Genomic DNA, 22,894 nt, shown 5'->3' with positions numbered 1-22,894 from the left:
TATCATTATAATCAATAGATTAGATATTTAGATTTATAGATATTAATTGTTAACAATGTAGACAATTGTAAACAATACTTACCTATGATTGAAATTTATTGATCTGCAAATACCTTTATTTTCAAAGATGTTTAATTAATTTATTCCAGTTTATCCAAATTTTGTATGATCAATATTTTTCTATGAACAAATAGATTTTGGTTGTAAACAAATTTCTTTCATAGATTTCTGTAATAGGAAAGCTAAAATACAACTAAAATTGGATTATTGGATTATTATTACTGGTTTGTTTATGTTTTTTTTTTGTTTTTTTTTTTTCACAAATTACAAAATGGTCTTGTTTAAGTGGACATGTAAAAAGAATATTGTAAAGCCTAAAATACAACTAATAATGGTTCATGAAGAAGAAAATAGATATTTGATCAACTGAATCTGGAAAGCCAACAAAACAATGTTCTTTACCAACAACTACACCTACTGATATAGATACTACTGCAGTAGTTCTTCAGCAAGGATCCTGCTGAGTTTTAAACCCTCATGCTCAAACTCCCCAGCTCAGAACTACAGCCTGCCATACTGCCATGAAAGACAGGGTCAGTTATGAAAAGTTAACTGTGTGGTCATAAAAAGCATTAACACGAACACAAATGTAGCTTGACCTGTAAGAGATTAGTTGGTATATAACTGAGCTGAAATATTCCAGCCAAATAATCTGGACAAATTTTCTTGAAAAACTCCATTGGGTTTACAGTAAGTAGATGAAGTGAACCCTAGTCAGAGCCATCCAGAACTCCTCACAGAACCTTGTCACTCTACTCTAAGATACTCTTCCATTATCTTTTGTTTCCTTACAGAATGGCCTATGGCACTACACTGAATTATATCACTCAATGTCATGATAGGTGGCATTACTTTACCTAGGACAACCTGAGATGCTACTGGAAGCTGCATCTGTTAGCTTTTTGATTAGGCATTCTCATTCTTTCCATTTGATTTATTTTCAATAAAAATGAACTGTCTTCATATTACTATTTCACATATTTTCCAGTGCATACTTGTACTTATGTCATTCAGTAATATCTCCTGAATGTTGTTGTATTTATTCAAATGTCATACATAAGTAAATGCAAATGTTCCTAGTTAATAAAGAGTATGGAAGCTTATATGAAGATTAGTGTTGTCATTATGAATGTAACATGCAGCCTATCAAATGTTGAAATTCATCAATAATTGTTTAACAACCTGATACCAACACTAAAGTTCAATAAAAGTGTCTTTAAGAAAATGCAGTGTATTCTAATTTCTATATCTGGAACAGAACAGATTTTTGTTAATTGTGGACTGAGTTGATTGTTACTTGAAAAACACTGGAGAGTGGCCTTTTCTAAGTATGCTTCACAAGCACAAGTATTAGTGATACAGGGAAATGCAATACACAGTGAATCAGATTCAATGAAAGTGGTGAATTTGGGAATTCAGTGAATGCCAATAGACAATGCACAGTAATGTTTTGAGAAAGCTAGCTAAAAGGGGAACTATTGAAAGAAAGTGGTTATGCTATTCAAAAAGTCCAGGAAGAATTTATTGTTTTGAATGTAAATTGTTTGCATTTATATAAACAATTTACATTTGATGTAAATTGCTTACATTTATGTAAACAATTCACATTGTATGTAAATTGTTTACAATTGCTCTGATTTGTCTTAGTTTTAATGATGGGACCATGCCATCATTTACGCCAGTTAAATGAATATGAAAAATCAACAAGCCATATGTATGCTGTAAGTACTTTCGCTCAGAGATCTGATATTCATGGACATGTTGATTCAGCTATGTAAAAGAAAATTGATGAATTAAATGTGTTAGGAAAAGATATAACATAGATTTGTTAGAATGATCAGAGTATTGACAGAACATAGTTTGAGTTTCAGAGCTGAAAACTACAAAGTTGGCTCACCTCAGTGGTAACTAAATATGAGTCTTGGGACTTATTGCTGAAGCACATTAATTTACATGCCAACAATGATGAAATTCACATCAATTATTTAGCTTCCACTAATAGAGAAGGTGATAGCCATTATAGGTTAACAAGTTTTGAATAAATTGGTTATTTGTGAAAAAAAGCTCACTAATTTTCTGTAACCTAATTCTTCTGAAGATTACATTCATGTTCTTTGAATGACAAAGTAATTTGGAAAGAACAGAACTAGTTAAATTGTTGGCAGAGCAGAATCATATAATTCTAGCACAATGCTCATCCTCTTGGTGATCATTCTCTTATCAGGCCATCCCATAAGTTCTGTCCAATTTTACCTTTTTTAAAATTGAATGAAATTTAATGGTATTTTAGAATGATTAATGGAATTAAAAATTATTTTTATGCATTTGTGTACATTTAAACTAATTAAATATTATTTTACAGAATAATAGAATTAAAATTTCTTTGATTAAAACCCTTCCTAACATGGAAGTATCCAAAGAGCATTTGAGGCATGTAATGCTTTATGAGTACAAAAAAGGAAACTCTGCAGCTGAAGCAACTCGAAACATACACTCAGTTTATGGGAAAGAATGCTTGAATGAAAGAACTTGCAGAAGATGGTTTGCAAAATTCAGAAGTGGAGATTTCAGCCTTGAAGATGAAGATTGAACAGGACGTCCAGTTGAGTTTGATGATAAGCTCCTTGCAGACTCATTGATAAGTTGTTGTTGCTGCCTTAGGTCAGCACTGATTGAGCAGACTTATGATCAAAAGCATTCTAGCTGTGACCACCCATCATTTTTCTATGTGCATGGAGCTAGGACTTCATTATACAACATGCTCTTTACTTAGATGAGGGCATGTTACTTGAAGAAAATTTGGCTGCTATTTCTGGTAGGTTGAAGGACTACATAGAAGTTCTTTTGTTGGTTCATTGGTGAGTTAATAGAACTTATGTGCGGTAATAGACAAGTATTTTTTCAGGGCAGGAAGGAAGAAGTATTTCTGTATGATCACATGGTGTGCAGGCAAAATAACAAACTTGTATTTAAAAATAAATTAATAAGTAATTAAATAAAGGAAGATCCTTCTCCTTGAATGCAGTTGTACTGTTTTTTTAAAGGATTGGTCAAATTTCCTGTGTAAAGAATAGAAGCATGTAAATATTATTGTGTGTAGTGAGTGGAAAACAAGTGTGTAATTCCATGTACAAAAAAGGAAAAGTCTAAATGTAGGGAAACTGTGTGCATGTGTGTGCGTGAGTGCATGCATGTGTATGTGTGTATGTGTGTGTGTTTAGGAAATGTGTATCTGAATATGTTTGTGTCGAGGCAACAATATTTTCTTGCTTGAAATTTGTCGACCTCCCAAACAAATGAAAACATCACAAAAATTCCTGAATTGATCATGGAGGACTGTTGCTGAATGATTGACAAACTTGTTGATATGACTGGTGTGTCATGGAGCTCCTCCCAATGAATTTTGAGTGAGGAATTGTGAATGAAAAGAGTTGCAGCAAAATTTGTGCCTCACTTGCTCATGGAAGATCAAAAGCAGTCACAATTGAATGTGTGTTATGAACTGAAAGAACTGTTGGAAGTTGATCCGGACCTTTTTCAAAGGCCATCACTGGTGATGAAAGCTATGGCTACGACCTGGAAACAAAGCAACTATCAAGTCAACAGAAGTATTCAATGTGACTGTGCCCCCAAAATGTGTGCTAAGTGAGGTCCAATGTCAAGACAATGCTGATTTGTTTCATCAATGCAAAAGGAATTGTCCACACAGCATTTGTTCCTCCTGGTCAAACTGTTAACCAAATATTTTACTGGGCAGTTCTGAAACATTTGCAAGACATGGTGAGACAAAAATGCCCTTACCAGTGGCAAAAGTGGAGAGTGGTGGTTTCATCATGACAATGCACCTTCACACACCACCTTGAATGTGAGACAGTTTTTGACTAAAAATGGCATAACCCTGTTTACCCAGCCTCTCTTTTCACCCAATCTAGCTCCCTGCAACTTTTTGTTGTTCCTCCAAATGAAAATAGTTCTTAAAGGAAAACGTTTTGCAGATATGGAAGAGGTGAAGAAAAAAACGATGAAGGCGTTAATAAGCATCACTTTGCAAGAGTTCGAGGACTGCTTTGAACAATGGAAAATGCATCTGGATCAATGCCTTGCTTCAAATGGAGAAAAGTTTGAAGGCGATAAAGAGGTAAACATGTAAAACTAAGTGAATAAAATAGTATTGCAAAATTCTGGTTTCTTTTGGGTACCCCTTTGTAGTGTAAATACAGAAATAAATTTACACACGTAAAAGCACCCAGTCTTTGGTTTGCAAGAGTCATTGTGTTATTTTGACCACAATGTAACTGTTGAACAAAGATGGCACACCAGTCAATTGTTTGCTACACTTATCCTCACGGCATCTTCATCACATTAGTTGATTGTATGATTACATTAAGTGAACATCTGTAGCCTTTTCGGCAAGATAATGTACTCAATAGCAGAAAAAGTGGAGATTGCGGAAACATATGGGAGACAAGGTTTTGTTAAGCAAGCACACAAAAGTTTTGAAGTCAAGTTTCTAGGTAAAGGCTTACCAGCAAAGAGAACAATACAAATGTTGGTTAAGAAGCAATGTGCTAAGGGGTCAGTGCACAATGCCCCAAAACAATGACCTTACATTTTGAACTCTGGAAGTTATTCAGGACATTTGCCAAATGATTATTTGACATCCAAAGAAGTCAACCTGTAAATTGGCACAACTGTCTCACATAAGCAAAAGGTCATGCCAACAGGTGTTAAAAAGTCTAAAGTTGAAACCTATCATTTCCAATGCGTGTAGCAATTAAAAGTGGATGATAAGAGTAAATGAGTAAATTACTGCACATAGCTTCTAAAGAGATTTGCTAATGGTGAGCTATACCCATTCCAGTACATAATGAGTGACAAGGCATGGTCTCATCTCTCCAGCCATGTAAATTCACAAAACAGAAGGTATTAGGTGATGGAGAATTCTCACCTTGTGTATGAGCAGCAACTCCACAAGAAAAAAAAATCAGTGTTCGCTGTGCTGTTTCAGAGCATGCTTCACTGGACTGATATTTTTTGACAGTACTGTCAACACAGAGATCAACATGAACATTTTGCAGATTTTTTCTTACAGCATGCTCTTCAAACATCCCCAGAGATAATAAATTTTGGGGTATGCTGTAAGAAAAAATCTGCACATGATACAGGAGCTGAAAGACAATACCACTAAAGTTGTCACCACCGAAGTCACTATTTTACGCTGGATATATAACTAAACATGGTCAAACATGCACAGCAATGCATTAATACCACAGGGGACTATTTCCAAAATTTTCTATGATGGTGAGTCCTTTCCAGCACTTGTAAATTTATTTCCGTCATTTGTTTGTATAGCTGTTCAATGTGCCAAATATTTTCAATATATATCTTACAGCAAGATATACTTAAGTTTTGGGACTAAATTTAATACTAAAGTTTTGCGTTGTGGGTCACAAGGTTGAGTAAGTCCTTTTCAAGAAGGACAAGAGGGAGACAAAGTGTAACTAATGATAAGTGTTGATAACAGAATGAGTGTAATAAACTTAATATTGATAGTCATTTTATGCTTGCTAGCTACTTTTATTTCCATAGTTCAATGAACATTGTATATTTCTAGCAATTAACTTCCTTGTCTTTGCCTCTTTCACCACCCACCAAATGAAAACTGACACAATACAATCTGATTAATATCAGCCTTTAAATTACAAACTTTAAGCATTTTGGGACAATCATCAATCTATATTCATTTTGCAACTGTAACTGATTTAAATCTTAAGGTGACATAAATTACAATTATTGTGTCATATGTTGCTGATGTTCAAGTGTAATATACTGAATTCAGAGTATAGGTCATATACAACACACTAGGTATGCACCATGAATTTGTTTAAGAGGACAAATTAAGTCTTTACAGCAGAACTACACTTTTTCACTGATATAGTTCTAAATCTATTGAGGTCTACTTTGCTTTGCATCTTTCTGGCATTAATAAAAAATACCAGTCAACTACAGGAGTCAATTTAATATTCTTTTAAAGCGCCTAAGTTGTGAATGGAAGCTTAAAGTTCTTAAATGTTATCAGGTGCTATGATAAATTCAAATAATAGTTTATTTTTAAACAAATGTATTATGGTAGAGTCATTATATGCATTTAAAGCACACATATACATTGTTATATTCACTTTATTTTATTATTATTTTACAAGATCAAGGGAAGCTGATTGTCAGTTACTAATTTGTAGATATTCTGAATGACTTTAACACCTAATAATATCTTGTTGTTCATCCTCTGGTCAGGGAGGGAGTGATCAATGAAATAAGTATCCATAAAGTACTGGGATCAATATAATCGGCTAGATCATCCACTTAAATGTGAAACTTTTTGCTTATGTTAGAAACCATTATTTCAAAATAATGTTAAGGTACAAAATTAATATAACAGTGTGTATTTAATGGCAATAATGATTGAAGTAAAACACTCTTGACTTCAATCAAACCCTCCTCACATCCAAGAACATGAAAAAATATTAACACATTTATCATAAAAATATATTACCCTTGGCATATACTTGAAACTCTATGTTTTTGTTCATCCCAAGGTCAGCTCTAATCTAGAAGTTGAATGATCAAAAGCATTCCAACTGTAACAATCCTATTTATTTTCAAGCATAGAGTATCAAGGACAACATTATCCAATGTGACACTTTAAAGACAGCAGAGTGTGAGTTGAAGGAGATTTGGTTGCTGTTTCAAGGTCAACAGGATGCAGAGGTTCAAATCAACCATAAAACTGACAGCTTGTCTATTTGACTGCTGTGATTTTTCAATCTACCGTTGAAAATTCATTATAAATTGGTTAGTTTAACCAAGGTACTTTAATTCCTCATCTCTTAAATATAGAACTAGAAAGACTAATGTTGAAAGTGTTTCAATTCAAATCATTGTTACTTGGCTGACACCATTAGTTCTACGAATGAACAGATCAGTACCACCTATGACACAGGTCAGCATTGGCTACCCTTAAGTCATGCTAACCTTAGATTTAGTACTTAAAACATGATGTGGGCCACATTTTAAAGACAGTTAAAATTTTGAGGAGGAAAACATGGCTGTTATATTGATTGGGTTGAACAATTATATGGAAACTCTCTTCTGGGAGTTGCAAATTACACCAAGACTTACTTTTCCTAAAAATCTTAGAACAAACTCCATTTGGTTTTTCTTTTTATCAATTTTTATTATTAGTTTAAAGGACATAGTCTACTAGACTCTTCCAATCTACATGGACTAAGCGAGTGAGATTAATGTGGATAAGATACAATTTGACTAAAGGGTGAATGAGTCCTAGAGGATAGGAAGAATTGTGAAAAAGTTTGAAGGGTTGGTGAAAGTCAATGGAAATGAAAGGAAATGAAGAAATATGTGTATTAAGTAGACTTAGATAAGAAAAATACCATCTCAGACAGTTCCATGTAAAATCAGAGAATTCATTATGGTAGATTTCTATTAGTCTTCAGTAACATATCTGAGACTTTTCAAATTCATAGATTTTACAAATAGTAGAAACGACTGAATGCAAGCAAGTAGTTTCTTTGCTTTACAAACTGTTGGTATATTCTCGAAGAAACAGTTTCAGTTAACACATGCGTGTATGTGTATGTGTATATATATATATATATATATATATATATATATATATATATATATATGTATATATATTATTTATTTCATTTATTTATTCCATTTTGCTTTTCTGTAGAATAGAGACGACGAGACATGGTGGGGTAGGAAGTGTGTTATCATCTGTGTGTGTGTATGTGTGTCTGTGTCTGTGGGTGTCTGTGTGTGTGTGTGTGTGTGTCTGTCTGTGTGTATCTGAGTCTGTGTGTGTGTGTCTGTTAATGGTTGTTTTTATATCAAATTATATATATAAACAAATTAATATTAAATTGAAGAAATACTTTTTAGTTGAGTACATTCTTTTATTCTTTTATTATTTTACTTGTTTCAGTCATTTGACGTGGCCCTGCCGCAGCGCCACCTTGAAGGGCTTTTAGTCGAATAAATCAACCCCTGGATTTATTTTTTAAGCCTACTACTTATTCTATCAGTCTCTTTTGCTGAACCACTAAGTTACGGGGATGTAAACACACCAACACCGGTTATCAAGTGGTGATAGGGGACAAACACAGACAAAGATATATACATATATATATACAACAGGCTTCATTCAGTTTCTGTCTATCAAGTCCACTCACGATGCTTTGGTCGACCTGAGGTTATAGTAGAAGACACTTGCCCAAGGTGCCACACAGTGGGACTGAACCTGGAACCATGTCGTTGGGAAGCAAGCTTGTTACCACACAGCCATGCCTGTGCCTATGTTTGTTAAACTTTTACAAGAGAGGGACAGTGACTTCAGAGTTTTGGTTTACTAGCATATATATATAGATACATACATACAAATATCACTGTGTCGATCAGACTATCAGATGTTGTTATATACCACTGGTCACAATGCGTTTCCTTGCATTGTTGTAGCTTTCAAAAGATGCCATCCAACTGGCTAGACAGGCAGACCAACATTCCCCTTGAATGAAAAGCCAGTCCATCACAGAGTTACCCATTTACAGCTAAGTGAACTAGAGCAACATGAAATGAAGTTTTCTGCTCAAGAACACACCACACTGCAAGTCTGGGGATTGAAACCAGGATCATGCAATCCTGAGTGCAACACCCTAACCACTAAGTCACATGCCTTTACACATAAATACACATATGCATACATATATACATCCGTACAACATATATATAAATATTTGTGCATGTATGTGTCTATATATGTGTGTATGTGTGTGTGTGAGAGACAGAAAGAGAGAGAGAGAGAGAGAGAGAGAGAGAGAGAGAGAGAGAGAGATGTGAGAATTTAGTTAATTATTTTGAGAAAAGTATAAACATGAAGATGGTGCTTTAGTACAATAATGATGATAATAGGATGATGATGGTGTTGTGATGCTAGCAGTCATGATACTGATTGTTAAAGAAAGATGCATATTTAATGAATGGATCTGAAATACAAATAAGATTACAAAATGGTAAAAATGAACTCTAATAGTTATTATTATTCATTCTTGTTGTAGTCACAACCATTATCATCACTGATTTCTTAGATATTTTATACAAATGCAACACAAAAAATTGACAATCATTCCTGTTATGAGAACATAAACAATATGAAGTGAAAGAACTTCAGCCTAGAAGCATATTCTCTCTCACAGCGTGATCATCATCATTATCATCGTCATCGTCATCAAATCATCAACTTAAGGTGATATTTTGAGTTCAAATCCAATCTAAAGTCGACTTCGCCTTAAATTCTACTGAAGGTCAAAAAAGTAGATACCAGTTGAGTATTGAGGTCAGTCTATTAGAATATACATTCATTCCCATTCCAAAAATTATGATTTTGAGGTGGTTGTGAGCTCTGACAATTGAACGCTCAAATACATTATAGCATTTAGTTCTGTCCCATTATCTATTCAAATCCTCCTAATACTTTGAATTCCACACTACATATTCGATAAAATAAATACCCTGAATATAACATAGTTGATTTAAAAGACTGATTACACTCCCTCCACTGGTTATTTGTCGTGTGGTGTCTCGTCAATAGAAATCAATATTTCGTAACACCAGTGTGTGTGGTGCGTGCTCGCGTGCGCGAGTGTACGCGCACGCGAGTGACTGCATAATATTTCATATATATATATATATATAGTGACTAAAACGTTTTTATAAATTATATTGAATACCTTACATACGCAGAAATTATACGATTAATAGTGTAAAATGACATGAACTTCTGCGGTTTTCTTTATTTTAGCCATCATGGCTAAGGCCATGCTGGAGCACGGCCTTCGTGTTTATGTTGCTTTCAAAATAATGACATCTGTGTAATGAAAATTTTCTCATCGGGAAATGAAATAGCAGCATGAAAGCGATACGGAGGAGGCCTCACTATTACTCGTTCTCAGTGCTCATATATGTAAGTATGTGAGTGCGCGCGCGAGCGCATGTACATACATACGCACACACACATATATACATACATACATTCATATATATATATACATACATATATACATACATACATACACACACACACACACACACACTATATATATATATATATATATATATATATGTATTCGATCTAATTGAAATTCGTTTTATAATGTATCAACAGTTTGAAAAGGAAACTGCTTGCTTGCATTCATTTTGAAGCAACAGAAATTGTCTGAATTGATCGTAAGTAGTAAAAGGATCAAGCAAGCTATAATAGAGGAAAATTCTCCGAAGGAAATGTTGTAGGCTACGAAATATGAAACTAAATGACAGCTAGTATCATAACATTGTTTCTCCTCTTAACTAGCTAAGTGTAATGTTAACCACTGTGTTGATTAAAAGTCTTACTGTTAGTTATAATATTAACTAGGACTATTAAATAAACAGTGTCATTGATCTATCATGGGTGTTAGTGTTTATTGTTGTTCTTTGGCCACAGATCATTCCTGATCGAGCAGCTCTGTGTAAAAATACGTTCCAGCCATGGCCATCACATCTTTTTGTATATCTATGACTACATTGTACACTGTGTTCTTTTTAAAAAGCAGTAAAGTGGGATTTGAAAAAAAAAATGCTGTTATTTCTAACAGGTCGAATGACAGTGTCGTGTTTATCATTGATATTAGGTGGCTCGAATACGTAGCAGGGTAATTTGTCTTTCAATTAAACAATGATTTAGAAAATTCTTTCAATAAATGCGTTTAGGAAAGAAAATTGTTGGGTGATTTCTTCAAACGAGATATTCAATTAAGTTTTTATTGACTTCGAAATTGTTTAATAAAGTCTGAACATGACTAGAAAAAAAAAGAAGCTATTTCTCTTTTTATAATTATAACAAAACATTACATGTAGTAATAATTAAACTGCTGATTAATTTTTTAAATAAGTCAAGATGCCGTTTGTTAAAGCGAAACCACAATGAAAAGAGAAAAAGAAAACAAAGAAGAGAATGGCGATTTGGAAAAGAATAACAGAAAAGAGGCGGCTGTGCTTCTCACGTTACCACCATGTGTTCAAACGCACATGCCAATACTAGACACATGTTATTGGATTCGTAGAAAAAAAAACCCTCTATAAATTCCTGATGACTTTATGAATTAGTAAGAGGACACTAGTTACGAGGGACGGTTATGTATTAAATCTGTTGTCGATTGGTATTAGGGTATGGCTTAAGTCATATATAAAGAGAGAGACATGTGCTAGTAAACAGTTTACGCAGGTAACCATGTCAAATTGCTACGCGTAGAACAGTTGTGGAGGAAGAGGAGGTGATGGCTGTAATAAGAGCAGTCTAACCAATCAGAACGATATTGTAGCATCTCACGGACCAATCAAAGGAGCGAAAATCTTCTTGTTTGAAAGAGAGATATAGTAAAAAAGAAAAGAAACAAACAAAAAGACAAATAATGTCGAATGTGTGAGGGAGAGAAGTGGTTCGGGCTTAAGAGAAGTCGCAGCTTGCTGTAACAACGATAACCCAAGAACTAGTCAAAGACGACCGAGAGTGAGAGAATCTTTCAGCCACAACAAATAACTGATGGGATATATATATACTTGTCACTACACGGTGAAGTTAGTTGCGGTCAGAAAGAAGTAAATCCCAACCGAAATCCGCATCTTCTTTCGCCGAATGATAGGTAAGTGTGTCTGTGTTAAGGATCGCTTTTTCTAAGGGTTTCTTTCGTGTCATCACTTTTGTTAAGGGTTTTCTTTGCTATTTACCTTTTTGTCATGAGATCCCGTTGTGTACAGTTATAACAGCGATAACAAGGAGCACAATCTTGTTTCCCTTTCGCCTGAGGTGAACCCAGATATATCAGTTAAATCATTCTTTTAAATAAGGGAGAGAAGTAGCAATAAACCTTTCCCAATTTACATCGAGAAAGACTTAAAAAAAAAACAAAATACATTTAAATTCTTAAAACTGTTACATCGGAAAAAAAAAAGAAATGTTCAGTCCATTTCCATTGGTGTCATTAGTTATATGTTTATGCCCTGGACACAGAATTTCTGTGGCCCCATCTTCAACTTGCTTCCCCATTCCTAGCAGTTCGTCTGCTCCCCCACTTAGTAATCGCTGATTTGTTCTTGACACCAGAACAAAGAAGAGTTCTTTGTTCTCTCGCTCTAAATCCACTTTACTCCCCTCTCGCTACTCGATCCGGACACATACTTTTTCTTAGTTTTTTTTGCTTTACCGTAATCGTTTTGTCTTTCAGTTTATCGAACAAAAGAAACAGTTATTGCCTAACCTTCTAAGTAATATATTACCTTCAGAAATGCATAACATCTTTGCAAGACACTAAATTTATTATTACTACGTTATTGTTAGTGCCCTGCACATTTCCCTACCGTTGCTTTTTCACTGTGCTTACCTTGGATGTTTACACATACACACACACAATTATATATATGTATATATATATATATATATATATATATATATATATATATATTTGCGTGGCTATGTTCGACGTATTATGTGTTGTGTTGGGTGCTTACTGTTTCTGACCTAGTGACCTCTGCATAAATCATTATAATGAGATGGGGTTCACTCTCTTCAACCACTCACTCTTTCAGTATATCTGTCTCTCCTATCCCTTTCTCCCTCTGTTGCTTTACTGCCAGCTTGGAAAGCTCTCCCTTTTATTTATTTTTTTTATAGCTCTCCTTTTTGCCACCGTCTTTTCCCTTCACATAAACAGATTTCTTTTTCAGCCACATCTTTGCACACATGAACATTTCTGTAAGTAGTGAGTTTGTTTTGTCTTTTTTTAATATATATATTTTATTCAGTGTAGACCGGCATATCTGACTGTTAAATTCTATAATCAGAAAATGGGAGGCAGGCAGCTCTTGCTGGATCTATTCCCACTTCCGCTATGAACCCCTCTGAAACATTAGGGACCTCTCTCTGTCTCTCTTTCACACACACATACGCGCACGCACACACACACACACTTTTTCTTCTTTCTCTCTTAATTATGACTGCTTTATCTTGCTTTGTTACTTACTATCTCAAACGTCTCTTTTTTTTATCCTTCAGTATTTTTGATGAAATCGAAATGGTTTAGTTTTTGTTCATTTGAAATATCTGTTGTCTTCAACTATCGGGATGTTTAGTAAACAAACTGGTTCACTTCGATTCCAATGTCTTTATTCGTTGTTGTTTAGCCCCAAACTTATGATTAAAAGTATTCCAGCTCTGATCATATAATCTTTTTGAATATCTAGGATTACCTTATTTCAAGACATTAGTGCGATGTTTTGGATGTTTGCTATATCTATATCTTGAGTGACCAACTCGAGTCTCCCTCTTTACTCACTTTCGACTTTCGTCAAAGCCTTCTATTTTAGCCACTTCAACACATAAGAAAGAAAGGAAATCTTGTTTTGTCTTAACTTTTTCTTCACAATGTAAACTGTTTTGAGCGTCTCTATTAATTGTTGTTTTAGATTTGAGAAAGTTTGCAAAGTCGGTTTTATTTTTTACTCTGTACTTATTCGCAGTTGTTACGATTGTTAGATATACTGTCATCGAGGAAGGATCAATAAGACAAAGTACCCGTCGAGTACTAGGTGGTGATATAATCGACTGTACCCTCCTTTAAATTTCTAGATTTATGCATATGAATGAAATTATTATTATTGTTGTTGTTCGATCTTGCCTTTCCTTGGGTGGCCGAGAAAAACAAGGACTTATAATATATGTATTGTGAGTGAATGGGAGAATCGACTCGCTCATTCCACTTTTTAGTAAAAAAAAACTTTGTATTTTTGTTTGTAACGAAGTATGAGAAATGGAATGTATGATTGTCAGTCATTTAAATTAATATGACTATTCTCAATTGCACACACACACACACACACATATCCTCCGAAGGACTATATTTTCAATTAAAAATTATTTTCGACTCGCAGTGCATATTTCTATGGGTAGTATTTAAAAACTAGAGGAAAAACATTTTTGTGTTATTATGTCTGATTTATTATTTATTTAAATTAAAAAGAATGGAGCAATGTAGTGAGTGACGGGACTCAGTAAAACCAATTGGGTAATTTATTTTTTTTTACCTGAAATAGTGCAAACAGGTAGCCTTTCTCTAACCTCCCATCTCTCTTTCTTTTTCTCTCTCCCGCTCCCTCTCTGTTATTGCAGTCTTTCTCCCACTGACTGCCAAGAACTTCCTAACTACTATTGTGCCGTGTTCGGCGTTCGAAGCTTGTTTTTAGCTCCACTTTAATCCTGATAGAGTAGACTTATGATCAAAAGCGTTCCAGTCATGACCACCCTTATTCATTGGGGATTTTCTAGGATTGCATGCGTATTCTTCCATATTTTTAAAGATAACAAGGTGTGATTGAAGGATAATTTTGCTGCTATTTCTAACAATTCGAGCGACCATGTAAGGGGTCGATCATTGACTTCGTTCTTGGTGGTGGTGGTGGTGGTGGTGGTGGTGGTGATGATGGTTGTCATCATCTTCATTGTTGTCATCATCAGCAGCAGTAGGTTTGCTTAATGCTTGTTGAAATTATCACATTTAACCATTTTCTATATCTCCATGATTGTTGTTGATGTTTAATAGAGACCATCACCATCGCCGTCGTTGTTAATGTTGTCATCATGCTCTCTTAACACAGTTCTTTCCTCTATTGATTTCCATCAAAACGAACACGGATGTCATTGAGTGATTACCTAAGACACACGAGTATTATTTCTAATGATGTTCTTGGTATAATAATAGTTAGTAATAGCCATTGTACTGTCGATGGTAGTGGTTGATACTCTTTGACTACTTTTGTTGTCTCGTGTCGATGGCTGTGATAGTGGTGATCGAGCTTTGCTGACAGTTGTCTCGGAGGTTGCTCGATAATGATGCTGGTGGTGGAGGTGACGGCGAAGTTAAGGACTTAATTGTTAATGTACTACTTTTGTTGTAATTGTTATTTAACAGCTGCTCAGCTCGGATCGAGCAGGCCTTTGATCAAAGGACATTCTGACCATGGCCATCTCTCTCTCTCTCTCTCTGTATATTATATATATATATATATATATATATATATATATATATATATATATGTATGTATAAAATTTATTTATGAGGGTAGAAGTTGATATGAATCAATTAGAACCAGTGGTCTAGCAAATTAAAAAAAATCCACTTTTGCTGGTCATTCCTCTTATTTTTGTATGTAATATATATGTATGTATGTATATGTATATATATATATATATATATATATATATATATATATATATAGTTGTGAGTGTACCTTTCTTTTTTCTTTTTGTAGCAGTGAGTGTCTCTGGGACTACATGATTGTCAATAGACCCTCTTTTTATAATGGTAGGATTGTAATTTAGATATTTATTTGCTGCAAGTCTAGTGACAACATAGAGAGATTTTATCGTTAACTCGGATTTTGAGCTTTTCCGGGTATTGTTAAAAAGATCATTAAAAAGCATGTTGACAGCGACACCATCAGATGGTGATAGTAGTGGTTATTGTTTAGATCCAGCTGTGACTGGCCTGTCATTTCGTTTATCTAGGACCGTATTGTCCAGTGTATCTTCATTTATTAGTGCAGTAGGGTATGATTTAAGTAGATTTGACTGCTATTTCTGTTAGGTCGAGCGATCGCGTATAGGCTATACTTTTGACTCGATGAAGGTGTTGTTATGGTTATGTGCTGTTGGTTATGTTGATAATATTCAAAATAGTACATAGTATAGCCCAAGATCATCTGTGATCAAAGGCGTTCCAACTGTGATCATCCCGATTATGTTTCGTACAGAAGTGGGTGAAAACAAAAGTGTAACAAATTCGTATTTGGGGGAAAAAAATTTTTTAATTCAGAATTATAATTTGTTACATGAAATAGGAATATTGTGTGTGTGTGCGCGCGCGCGCATAAAGATTAAATACTACTATTTTCTTTTCCCGTCAGGTAAGGGACTTCGAGGGACATATTCCAAAACTCCGCCATGTTCTTTTTTAAAGACAGTAGTGTATGATTTGGTTGCTATTTCTAGCATGTATGACGATCATGTATTTCTGGTGAAGGTGGTAGTCATGATGATTGTAGTGGCGTTATATAGCGAATGAATATATTGTTGTTTAACCTCTGGTCAGCCCTTAATTTTTCAGATTAAGAGAGTTCTCATTGTGAACGATATTTTTCTAGACAGTAACGTGTGATTTGAGAGGAAGTTGTTTATCTTGTAGCTAGACGTAATCAGATGCTTTTCAGCCAGTGCCCCGTTTTTTTAACCCCCACCCCGACTACATTATCCTATATGTTTCTGCATCTTTAACATACCTAAGGTGTGATTTTAGGGAGACTTGGCTGCTAGTTCTAGACGGTAGACCAACCACATGTTATTGGCGGTGGTTGTTGCCGGCAGTTATAGAGAGTAACGGTAGTAGTAGCAGTGTTATAGAGTAGGCAGCTTGCATTTTAACTGTTCATGTTCACATGTTGAGAAGGGGTGCAAGACGGTGAGGGAGTCATGCCGGTCGGCTAACGGCACGCCATTGTCTCAGGCGCTGCCGCCGTCACACTGTGACTGCATTTGCCGTATCGAGTCAAGCAAGCGGGTAACGCGGAAGTGGAAGTCTTCCTTTAAACATAGGAATGTAGGTCGCACATGCGAGCAGGCAGTTTTCTCACGTTCGCCCTCCCACCTCCTTCTGTCTGTCTATCTGTCTTTGTTTCCACTGTCATATATATATATATATATATACACGCACGTACACACAGACGTAACAAGGGCTTTTTTTTAATAGTTTGTCTACTTGTGTGTGTATGTATATACATATATATACACACACACACATATACACACATTTTCTATTACCGCTACTTGAGGCTTTTTCTTGCACTGCTACAATCTATGTTTGCATGGATGACTTGCAACGTTGGCATTGTTGGTAATTTGTCTGGTATAGTGGCCTTCGCTGCTTTACCTGTGGAGCAAACTGTCTGTCTAGCCTTCTTTCGCTTCTCTTCCTCCTCCTCCTACCTTCTTGCTTTTCTTTCCTCTTTCCTGTCTTCAGTTTTTCGTGTGCATTTTTTAATTTTCTTTTTCTCATTTCCTTTTTTCATCTCTTACCATCTCCTTGGGAAGGTAATAGCCGAATCGGTAGAGCATCAAGCTAAATTACCTTGCAATAATTAACTATAGTCAGGTCGAATTCTTTCAAGGTTGTTAAAATAAAGTACCTGTCAAGTATTGGATGGAAGTGGCGGTGTCGATTTAATCCACAGTTCTCTGTTCCACAAAATTTATGGCATTTGCTATGCTATATATTTTCTTCTTTTAATAGCTATGCGTCTCAGATTTATAGATTAGGGATTTGGGGAATTTTCAACATTCATGCCTTTCCGAAGAGGTTTAGCGAGTTTTGCGTTGTTTTCGGTTTGTCATCGCCTAAGTTTATCTCATTTTCATCTTTAGTTCAAATCCTGGCAGTTTCAATTTCCTTTGAATACACCAGGGACGGAAAATGAATACCAGTAATATGATAGGGAATAAGCGACAGTGTTATATACCCGTCCGCTTTCAAAACATAGCTGCATGTCTGATTTTTAAAAAATCAATATTTATGAACTGAAGTAAAGAGTAATACTCTCATACATATTACCAGATATAAGCATATACACGCGCGCACGCCGCACGTACACACAAAACTCACTCTCTTTATCCCCCCTCTTCCCCCCTCTCTCTCTCTCTCACTCTCAGACACACACATGTAGACACGCAGATTCAGCAGCAAATGCGTACATCTGTACTAAATCAAGCACGAACAGAGGCGCGCACACACGGACACAGCTATTCATATTCATATACATACACATAGTTACATGCATGTATACATAGACAGTAGACGGACATATGTACTCAGGTGCGCGTGTATACGAGTTGTGTGTTTCAACGTGTTTGTTCGTGTATATATATCAGCATGTGTTTAAACTGTATTACGTTTCCAGACATGTAGTGATATTTATTTTCCCCCATCTTTCCTTATCGCTTTTTATCTATCTGTCTATCTATCTTTTTATCTAATCAAGTGTCTGTTGGATGCGTTAAGACTCATTCTTGGAACTGTTCAAAAAGCTCAACTGACAACCACCTCTCCGTCACTTGTCAATTGATCACTCGACCACATCGTGTTATTTCATATACAACTAGCTTTATATTACGCAACTGCACATATATTAGAATCATACATTAGACAGGCTTGTATTACACACACATACATTACCACTTGAATCACACGAATATGTAGTCTTATGACATAACCAGACTGTCCTTGTATCTTATATTACTTGAACACACCATACAAGCCAATATGGAAATAGACTTAAATAAATAATATATGATATAATAAAAATATCAGGGATAGCGTTAAAAAATATATGTATTTCCAAAACAAATTTTTGCCTATCAGAGTCCCCATATTATGCTATGTTTATACAACGATGCAGACATGTTATAAAAACTATACTTTTTACGCAACTTATTAAATACATAATGAGTCTACCATCTTAAAGAAGGAAATACACTGAGAAATGTAGTTACAGATGTTTGTCAGGCCAAACACAAGAGGTGCATGGTTGGAAAGCCTTTGATATAGATCTGCATGATCAAGACCGACCCGGGGTTAAACAACAACTAAGTACATTAAGTAACGAAAGAATCTTTGTTGTCGCACGACCTGCAAAAATAGCAGTCAACTCGCTCCCAAATTTTACGCTGTTGTCTTAAAGAAGGCAAAGGCACATTTGATAATGTAGTCTTCGATACACTGCATTACTTGAAGACAACAGGATGATCACAGCTAAAATGCGTCTTGATCAGGAATGACTTGAAGCTAGACAACATTAGATAACGAGTCAATGAGGGAGCCATTATATCGTCGTATAGACTTGCTAGAAATAGCAACGAAAACTTTCTGAGATCATATTGTACACATTGTGTAATGTACTTCCAGATATCCATAAAAAGACATGATGGTAACGGCTGGAACGCCTTTGGTCGTAGGTCTGCTCAATCAAGACTGACCTGATATTAAACTATACAACATATTGAGTAATCGCTATAGTAGACTTACATAATAATAACTAGACGAACATAGCATTAAACTGTTAAGCCGTATATATCATACAACCACTAGATGTACATTAATAATTACTGTTATTATTACTTTTAGCATGTTGCGTCACCGAAGACTGTCTTTTAGATTCGCTTGTGCGCACATTTTCTAGCGAACAAATTCTGTTTATTTCTAAAGACTTCCCCCGTTGTAACTGAAGTTGACAAACGTAAACAAACAAAACTGAACCAAAATATGAAGGAAACATTGCAACTGAGGGATGTTAACCAATCGATTTTGAACAATCTATTAGGGTTATATCACAAACAGGATTTTAAATCTCACATACTCTCTACTAGATCTATACGGTAACTTTTAAACTGGCATCATACATTTACTAAGACTTATATTACCCAACACTCATATATATAGGCGCAGGAGTGGCTGTGTGATAAGTAGCTTGCTTACCGACCACATGGTTCCGGGTTCAGTCCCACTGCGTGGCACCTTGGGCAAGTGTCTTCTACTATAGCCTCGGGCCGACCAAAGCCTTGTAAGTGGATTTGGTAGACGGAAACTGAAAGAACCCCGTCATGTATATGTATATATATGTGTGTGTCTGTTTGCCCCCCCCCCCCCCAACATCGCTTGACAACTGATGCTGGTGTTTTTACGTCCCCGTAACTTAGCGGTTCGGCAGAAGAGACCGATAGAATAAGTACTAAGCTTACAAAGAATAAGTCCTGGGGTCGATTTGCTCGACTAAAGGCGGTGCTCCAGCATGGCTGCAGTCAAATGACTGAAACAAGTAAAAGAGAGAGTATATATATATATTCAATTTCATAATTTCAGACATACTTGTGTATTATTCCAAGTAGGCTAGTAACGCACTCGTATCACATGCAGGCTACCAGGCAGACGTTTATCTACCAGACAGACATATAATACAACCAGTTTGGTTTTCTCATTGTAATACCAAGAGGCTAATTTATATTTCATTTATTTATTCCAGAATAATTCGGGCGCTGGTACGTATATAAACATACACAATATCACGTATTTCTATGAAAGAATAGAAGTTTGGAAATGTTGTTTTTCACTTTTCCTTGTATGAACGTGTATATTCGTTCATATTGTGTGCATCAGTTTCTGACTGACGGTGTCTTCAGGCAAGGCATGATCATAACAACTTATTTTTAATGCTGTCTGAATTTAAGATTTCACGATATTTCATTGTGTGTAGCGAGGATGACCTGACTTGCTTTAAAAAAAAAAACAGAAAAGGAGCCCACTCGAAGCAACCTGTATACGGTCGCTTGACCTGTTGGAAATATCCCTCACACGATACCTTAACTGCCTTAAAAAAGAAGACATTAGACAATGTAATCCGAGGTATACCCCAAAAGACATGATCATAACTGGAACACCTTTGATTACAATTCTGTTCAATCAGGTTTGGCCTTGAGGTTAAATAACAAGGTACGCACAAATAAATTTCGGGTGTTAAGTAAACCTGATCAAAGGGGTTCCATCTGTAGCCATTCCCTTTTTTTTTCTTTTTTTTTTCTTTTTTTTTTTCATAGTGCCTTGGACTACATTATCAAATGTGTCCTTCCCCTTTTACAACAGTTAGGCATGATCTGAAAATTTAGCTGTTATTTATAGGAGATCGAGGGGCCTTCTTTGAGAGTCGCAAAGTATCACCTTATTGAAATCCTCATATTTTTGTACTAATGCAGAAGTCTACGGTAAAAAAATTGAAGCTTGGTTTTCTTATTTACTCTTTTATATTAATTATTATGAAAAGCAAGAGATACTCAGCCAATATAAACCGCAAATAAAATGCTTGAAAGCCCTCAAATTAGTACTGGTTGCGCAGACCTGAGTAACGAGATCTCAGCCGTAAACTGTGTACTCCGGGTTACATTATCCAATACTTCTGTTTTCTAAGATGGTCAGGGTTGATTTGAGAATGATTTAGCTGCTATTTCTCGCTGGTCGTTGGTTCGAGCCCTGCAGTTTGACCACCCCTTATACATAATGTATTCTGTTGTTTAATAGCAAGACTAGCGTTAACAGAATAGACTTATTAGGATTTACCCACGTTTTAGTTGACCATACCATCATTCTCTTACACGTCATATATCTTGGAAATAGTAGTTAGTGCGACTAAGAGATGTTGGACGCATCAAAGATTATGAGAGTTGGAAATACGCGACAAGCAGAGACCATCATAGTAGCAATAAAAAAAGACAGGAGACAGCACACTTGTAGCCCAGAGGCTGGAATGTGTCCGTTAATTATGAGATGTCAAGTCAAGTGTCTCTTCTTTGCTGTCCTAGGTGCCAATGTGTGTTGTAGCAGTACCCCATTGTGGGCATCACTTGAGCCTTGTAGAGTATCAGCAGCTGTTGTAGACTGAAATTTCTTCTGACTCTAAAGAGACTGGCTAGACTTTGCAATGCGACCCTAGCTATGCTAAAGATGTGCTTTAGCTAGGCGAGATCCTCGTTGACAGTGAGACCTAAGATTTGCGGCAACTGTGAAGGCTCTGGCTGAATGCTGATCATGATTAGAGGGTGCGTGATAGGGCTTAGGGTAGGGAACTTTTTCTCTCGGCATGGACTCAATACAGGTTTGGCGCGTGATATCTAGTTTGCGTATGGATGATGCATGGTTAGGGAGGAGTGATGGATTGTGTCATCGACATAAGATTGGTTGTTGAATATAGTGACAAGTTGGTCAATAATGGACAGAACCGAACTGTTGGAAATATCAGAGTTGACTGAGAATGGAGCTGAGAGAGAGCACTGCCAACACATGCCGCAATCGTGCGATTTGATACAAAGCTATCGATCCAAGAGATGAAAAATGGGTGGAGCCCATAGACGGGAAGTTTTGATACGAGATTTGGCTGTCAGATACGGTTGAAAGCTTTTCTGATGTTTATAGCAGCAACGTTGCTTTCTCTGAATTTCTTTAAAATGAGAGCCCACTGATGAATGACATAAGAGAGTAGGTGTCCAGTAAATCTGGCTCCGCGGAAGGTGTATTGGTGGTCCCTGAGAAAGTGGGAATGAAGGTGATGGTAAGCATCATTGTGTATATATATATATATATATATATATATATATATATATATATATATATATATATATACTTGCAAATGGACGCGTAGCGTTCGATAATATAATAATACAAATGATATATGAGCATATGCATGTATACATACATATATGTACATACCTACATCTACATGTATATATATAAACACAAGTTGTTCTGAGAGTGATGCGAAAATGGACATAGATTGTTCACATTGTTCATGTTCGTAGAGTATTTCTTCTACACAAAGATACTACCAACGTAGTCCCCGTTACGAGCGATGCATTTGCGCCATCGGTTAGCACAACTCTCGAGTTGTCTTTGAAAAAAAATTAGGCGTGCAGTATTGTGCATTCTTCACAGCTATCCTCACTTCCTTTTTGTCATCAAACCGTTGTTCCTAAAGAAAGTCCCTCATCGGATCGAGCTTTGGGCGTAGGAGGGTGCCAGATCCGATCTTGATGGCGGACTAATGACCAGTCAAATTTGCCGATTGCCTTATTTCT

At 35.8% G+C, this 22,894-nt stretch overlaps 1 protein-coding gene across 2 annotated transcripts in view; it reads left to right on the top strand.

The window, feature by feature from the left end:
- Nucleotides 1–11,587: 11,587 nt before the first annotated feature.
- Nucleotides 11,588–22,894, top strand: part of LOC128250432 (SIN3-HDAC complex-associated factor-like) — a 35,982-nt gene continuing 24,675 nt past the window's right edge. Inside the window, exon 1 of one of the 2 annotated variants that reach the window (XM_052975406.2) lies at nt 11,588–11,819. The gene's annotated coding sequence lies outside the window, so the exon portion shown is untranslated. Of the gene's footprint in view, nt 11,820–12,727; nt 12,929–22,894 lie in introns of those variants that run through there. The other variant, XM_052975407.2, reaches the window with a different exon arrangement.

This window comes from Octopus bimaculoides, chromosome 21, assembly GCF_046866305.1.
Source record: "Octopus bimaculoides isolate indiv1 chromosome 21, ASM4686630v1, whole genome shotgun sequence".
Taxonomy (NCBI): Eukaryota; Metazoa; Mollusca; class Cephalopoda; order Octopoda; family Octopodidae; genus Octopus; species Octopus bimaculoides.
Note: the sequence above shows the minus strand (reverse complement) of the source record. Positions and strands in the feature narration are given on the sequence as shown.